Below are 7,188 nucleotides of genomic sequence, written 5' to 3' on the forward strand. Positions count from 1 at the left end.
TATGTATATATATATATATATATATGTGTGTGTGTGTTATGTGCGTCAGTGTATGTGTGTGATGGATTCGCATTTGGATTGTGCGTCCAAAGTAGCGTCCTCGTAACACGCCATCCGACCATAGATGACTATATCGTCAGATAATAATTGTAAGTGATCATATCCAATTATTTGACTTTGACAGTCCATCCTTTAATAGCAAACATAAAGCTATCACATTCTATTCTTAACCTCTTTTAGTCATGTTTAATAAATTAGTATTCATTGTTCTAAATGGTATGACACAGTTTGGTCATTGAACCGTCAATAATGCATTTCAGGAAAGGGTAAAACAACCCTTATACTCCATCTGCGGATCTATAGGGGATCATTGGTAGGATGTGGGACCTCATCAAACCTATAAAGGAAGTTGGGGGGGGATTCAGACTACATTATCTATGATGTTTAGCGGAACATTTACACAACATTTTATTATGCATGACTAACCCTATTCACATGTTATTATCTGATGGTACATTCAATTTCAGGATTGTAATGCAGTTCTTTATCGACCTTAGTACCTATACCACTACCACTCACCACCATCATGATTTCATTTTCACGGTTTACCTTGGTGGTACATTTTCCACATTTTACCACAGTAAGAACACATCTGACACATAAACCAATTACTAAAATGACAACCAGTATAAGAATAAGGAGCTTACCTATACTAGCAACCATTTCCTGTACCTACTCTCCCAGACTGGCGAAACATTTGACAGGGTTTAACCACGAGAACCATTTCTCTACCTTTACCTCATACAAGGAAGTATTATGGTCCTTCCAAAATTCCCACTTCAGTTGTAGGATTTCGTCCATTTTCTAGTCAATCACCTCTTTGGGGTCACTAGTATTATTGGTGATGTACATGCAACACTTGACACCAAATTGGGTGGCCAAAGTCACACAATATTCACCAGTAATAACTGTCAGGTAGTTTAACATTAGCCTATGTTGTACCAATTCCTTTTTATAAGCCTGTAGCTCCTTACCCGTATACTTGAAAGTGTCATCTTACATCTCGGTGATGTTGTCTATTAATTTAGCCAGGTCTTGGATATATCTAAAATTTGAAGTTCCCCAAGTGATCCTGGTGGGATCTAATGCGTGTGGCTATATGTTCTTCACCAGGGATCATATTTCTTTTGTCACGATGCTCATGCTGCGTGTGTATGTGTGGAGGTGGTGCATTTTAATGGATACCAATCATTTCATCATGTGTAAGGATTTCCTCAGACATCATGTGTAAGGACTTCTGGTACCACCCTTCCAAGATAACATAAACCTTCAGAGTACAGAGAGAGACACTTGTACGCTTTCCTTCCACATATGAAATACACATCATCTGGGAGAACATAAGGAACAGAATGCATCATTATCATTGAACACATTATTCTGACAAAGAATCCTGCCCCTCTTTCCCCCATTTGACTGGTACACGTTTCTGGTTGTATAATATTTGCACAGTACCCTAATGAAATTCTGCCAACCATTACTTTGTCATAACTACATGTGTACCTATACCGGAAGTATCTCCCATTTGCAATAGTTCTGTGTACAAGTTCAGAATCGATAGGCTCATCATCAGCTCTGTTTGAATAGGTCATTGTCTGATTGTTCCAGATCACCTCCCAATTTCCTGGTTTTCTGAAATTTGTGAGATTTAAGCATACCAGGGATCTATCTACATGATGCTGGTGGAGCTTAAGACTATGGGGTCTAGATATATTATATTTCTTGTCCACCGGTCTTCCCCCATGTAATTCAAGTACCTCTGCTATCTTTAATGGGTATGGCACTAATCGCAAATTACTCTGTCCTTGAGGTACTTGTGATCACACCCAACATTCTGTTTGGTTTAGAACCTTACCCACTAAGGAATGGTAATCCTCTAAAGGATGCCTACCCAAATACAGATTAATCTTGGACTGGCATCGTTGGATGCATTTCTCATCAACTAGGGATCCACAGTACTCACAAATACAGATTCCTCAGACAATAACTCCTCACACTGTCTCCGAGGCTAACGGATCTCTTAACAATCCCTAAACTGAATTTGACCATAGATTGCCCTGATCGTTTTATTGCTCTCTCCTCCGACTCCCTCTCTATCATCTGTGCTCCGTCACAGAAATAAGACATCCTGAAACATATAAGCATGAGAAGAACCCTAGAATGAGATAAAGAAACAAAAACAGATCGCCACTCCATTGCTGGAATAGTAATCTGCACACGTCTCCGGCTCAGGTGTTTTCACTGCAGTCTTTAATTCTCCCGAAACAGGCTCGCAATCGACAGGTCCATTTTGTCTGTCTCAACTCCGCCTTGTACCCCCTTCGGGTGGTTGACCTTTCTGCAGTGAGTGGAATGGACTCAGGTATCTATTTCTGCTACCTTCAAAGATTTGGTACTTGTCATCAACACCTGGTAAGGAGATTCCCACCGGTCTGTCAAACAACCTGAGTGTAAGAAATTTTGGATCATAACATATTCTCCAGGTTCAACATCATGACAGTTTGTTTCTGGCATATCAGGTAAAAACATTTTCAGTATCTGTTGCTGTTGTTTCAGCTGTCTGCTCATTTTTATAAGATATTGCACAGTAACCTCATAATTACTCTTCAAATCATCCTGTGGACTTATAATCAAATGAGGTTGCATTCCAAACAGTATATTAAATGGGGACAGCTTAAGAGGAGATCTTGGAGTGGTTCTGATGATATGGAGGACGAGTGGTAAGGCTTCTGGCCATCCTAATCCAGTTTCAGCCATGATCTTACTTAGATTATTTTTAATAGTACCGTTCACTCTCTCCACCTTCGCACTGGTTGGCGGTCGATAGGGGGTGTGAAGTCTACTATTGATTCCCATAAGCTTACACATGTTCTGGAAAACATCACTAGTGAAATGAGTACCCCTATCACTTTCTATGATTCTAGGGATACCGTATCTGCATACAAACTCCTGAACAATCTTCTTAGTAGTAAAAACAGCAGTATTAGTGGCAGCTGGATATGCCTCTCCAAATTAGAAAATACATCAGTACAAACTAATACATACTTGAGATTCCTGCAAGGTGGTAATTGGATGAAGTCAATTTGTATTACCTGAAAAGGCCCGTCTGTCGGAAGGATATGGGATGGCTCGGTGGGTATTGTCTTCCCGACATTTTTCCTCAAACAAGTCAGACAGGACATTGCTCTCTTTCCATCTTGAGAAGAAAAGCCTGGTGCACACCAATATGCTCTGACCAACTTGCACATACCTTCTTTTCCCAGGTAAGTCAGACCATGCACTGCCTCAGCCAAGCTTGGGTAGTATGCCTTGGGAGCAACAGGCCTACCTTGTCCATCTCTCCAGAGTCCAGAGGACTCCCGACCACATCCCTTCGATCTCCAGACTGCCTTTTCCTGTATTGAACACAAATCTTGCATTTCAATTAATTTCTGTGTGTCTATTGTCTGGAAGACCATCACTTTGTTAGTTGTTATATTTAAACGTAACCCTGCTGCCCATTTGGCAGCTTCATCTGCTATGTTATTGCCCTTTGAAACCAGGTCTTCTTCGCATGTGTGGGCTTTGCATTTGATGACAGCTACTGCCTTTGGTAGCAGGATTGCTGTCAGAAGACATTTTATGTAATATGAATGTGCTACTGGTGTGCCTGCTGCTGTCATAAAGTTCCTAAGACGCCAAAGAGTCCCAAAATTATGTACTACCCCGAAGGCGTACTTAGAGTCAGTGTATATATTAGCTGATTTACCTTCTGCCAACTCACACGCTCTCCTTAATGCCACCAGTTCAGCCACCTGGGCTGAGTGAGGTGGACCAAGTGGTTCAACTTCTACAACATCCTCGTCATTTACAACAGCATAACCTGTGCATAATTCTCCTGTGTCTGTCTGCCAATGACAACTCCCATCCATGTAAAACATAAAATCTACATCTTCTAATGGTGTGTCACGTATGTCTGGTCTTGCAGTAAAGGTCTGATTCAAATATTCCATACAATCATGTGTGTCAGTATACCTGCAAAACTCACCTTCAACCAGAGACTCACCTTCCTCCACCCTTTGTGCATATCGAGGCACATATGGTAAGTACGTTGCTGGATTTAACGTATTGCACCGTTTAATGGTAATATTTGCAGGTGCAATTAGAGCTAGTTCCCATTTCGTGAACCTTCCTGACGAGACATGTCTTGTTTGGGCAGAATTTAACAAAGCAGATACTGCATGTGGTGTATAAACAGTTGTATCATGCCTTAATACTACATCCTCGCTCTTATTTACCAGAAGAGCAGTTGCAGCTACACTTCTTAAACACGTTGGGAGTGATCTTGCCACAGTGTCCAATTGTGCACTGTAGTATGCTACAGGTCTGCTAGCATCGCCATGTTTCTGTGAGGACACCTGCTGCATGGCCATCAGCTTCCATACAATATAACTCAACGGATTTTTCATAATCTGGTATTCCCAAGGCAGATGCTCTTGTCAGACTTTCCTTAAGGTTAAGGAAAGCCTGCTCTGTCTCCTCAGTGTGTGTGACACAGTTGGGTTTTGAGGATGAAACTAAGTCCTGCAATGGGAATGCCAAAATAGAAAAACCTAGTATCCACGTCCTGCAGTATCCACACATGCCCAAGAAGGTATGGATTTGCTGCTGGTTTTGCGGCAGTGTCATGGTCTGTATAGCCTGAATTCTGTCTGTTGTCAAGTGTCTTAGCCCCTGGGTTAGACAGTGTCCCAAGTATTTAACCTTAGTCTGGCATGGCTGTAATTTTTCCTTTGCAACCTTGTGCCCTGTTTGTGAGAGCAACACCAGTTTAGTATCATTTAAACATGACATAAATCAATCAGAGCACAACAACAAAACATCTACATATTAAATGAGGATAGACCGATTGCTTGGTTGAAAAGATTGCAAACAGTCATGTAAGACCTGAGAGAAAATACTGGGGCTATCTATGAAACCCTGGGGCAATTGTGTCCATGTATATTGTACACCTCTATAGTAGAATGCAAACAGCTATTGACAGTCAGTGTAAAGAGGAACAGAGAAGAAAGCAGAACATAGATCAATGACAGTGAAGTGGGTTGCAGACGATGGAATCTGCATGAGGATGACAGCTGGATTGGGCACTACGGGGAATTGGCTTTCAACAACTTTGATAACCCCCCCTAAGATCCTGTACTAATCTATAGCCCCTCCCCCCGGCCTTCTTCACTGGAAAAATGGGACTATTGGCTGGACTAGCTGTACGAATTAAAATCCCTTGTTGCAGTAACCTCTCAATTATGGGATACACCCATAGCTCCACCTCTGGCTTTAATGGGTACTGAGGGATTTTTGGAGCTTGCCTACCACTCTTTAAGTTAACCATTATAGGAGCTACATTTGCCATCAATCCAGTGTCCTGTCCATCCTTGGTCCAGAGGGAACCCGGTATTTGCACTAACATTTCTTTTACCTGAGATGAACTTTGTTCTACAATACCAGAGTGCAACATTAACCTTTGTGGTGTATCCAATATATCCTGTACCTCATGCGCAACCTTCTCCAGTATATCTAGGAATATACCATCAGGGGTCCAGTATATGACACATCCCATTTTATACAGCAAATACCTTCCCAGCAGATTAGTAGGAGCCGCCGCTGCCAGGAGAAAGGAATGCTTGGTTTGCAGTGGCCCTATAGTAACTTCTACAGATCTGGTTAGAGGGTAATGCTGTACCCTCCCCGTTACTCCCATTGCTGCTATGGTTTTCTTGGTAGCCTGTAAATTAAATGGAGAATTTATCATGGATCTGGTCGCCCCTGTATCTACAAGAAAAGTGTGTTTAGTACCAGATATATCAACTGTCATTGTAGGTTCTTCCCTAGTATTCTCAGTTAACCTGACTGGCTGTAGACTTCAGGTATGACCTGACCCCTAGCACTGACAGCAGAGCGTTTGCGGTCACTATGTGAGTGGGTAACTGTTGGAACTTTCCTGAATCCTGTGAGTGCCCTCTCTGAGTGTATCTAGGTGTTCCCTTCTTAGGTGGCCCCCAACTTCTCGATTTACTTTCCCTCTTCATGTGTCCTTCTTTATTGCAGTTAAAACACCTTACTGTATAACTTCATTGCTGGTATGTGTTGTAAGGTTGTGGCTGTATGTATGATCCCTCTAGAGCCTGAATGCTCACTGCCATTAACTTCTCATTCTGTGCCTTTTTTTCCCTGCAAATGTTCTTGTCATGTTCTATGGCCGTTTCTCTAAGTGCATCTACAGTAATTCCTCTCCAGTTAGGTAGAGAGGTTTGCACCCTGGTTTCAAGATTATCTTTGAGACCATCAATTAGTACCATAACAGCCACCTCCCTGTGGTGTACATCATCCTTTATATCTTCTATCCCTGTGTACTAGGTAATTGCTAGCAGTGCTCTGCCAAAATAATCTGCTGCAGAATCACTATCCTTTTGCTTGATAGTGAAAATTTTACTCCAGTTCACTACCACTGGGAAATATATAGCCAACTGTGTATTTATTCACTTTATATTTACCTGGTTATCCTCATACATCAAGGATTCATCCTCCTCCAATACACAATCCTTAATAAACTTTTGTACATCAGTATTGGAAGGAAGACAGGCCCTTAAAACCGCTCACCAATCTTTATTAGTTGGCTTATGAGCATTACCTAGATCTTTAACAAATTTCTGGCATTTGGCTAAATCTTTCCTAGGGTCTGGGAAGTCTGACAAAATTGAATGCAATTCTGCTTTCATCCATGGACAGTGCATTGCTACATTCCTGATAGGAACTATACCATCTTTGTCCGGTTTCCCATTGGGGACTTTTATTGTACGGACAGGATGCATACTTACCACATCACTATGTTCAGGAATTGCTGGACTTACTGTTTCGGTACTAAGAATGTTCCCTCTCCTACTACGCTCTCCACTACTCTCACCAATTTCAGCTGCTGCCCCTGCTGGTTGGATCGCTGCCTTTCCTTGTCTCTGTGAAACATCTAGCAAATTAACAGCTTGGGAAATGGCTGAAATTGCAGTGGGTTCATCATCTTCTACAATAACATTTTCCTTGAGGTGACTTAAAACAGGATATCAATTACATGTTACGATTTTTTTTATTTTTGGTATC

The 7,188-nt window shown here is 41.6% G+C and overlaps 1 pseudogene; it reads right to left on the minus strand.

Moving 5' to 3' along the window:
• Positions 1 to 6,164: 6,164 nt before the first annotated feature.
• Positions 6,165 to 6,905, minus strand: LOC148520054 (uncharacterized; annotated as a pseudogene).
• Between the last annotated feature and the right edge of the window lie 283 nt (positions 6,906 to 7,188).

This window comes from Taudactylus pleione, unplaced genomic scaffold (genome assembly GCF_031769625.1).
Source record: "Taudactylus pleione unplaced genomic scaffold, aTauple2 ptg000178l, whole genome shotgun sequence".
In the NCBI taxonomy this organism is placed as follows: Eukaryota; Metazoa; Chordata; class Amphibia; order Anura; family Myobatrachidae; genus Taudactylus; species Taudactylus pleione.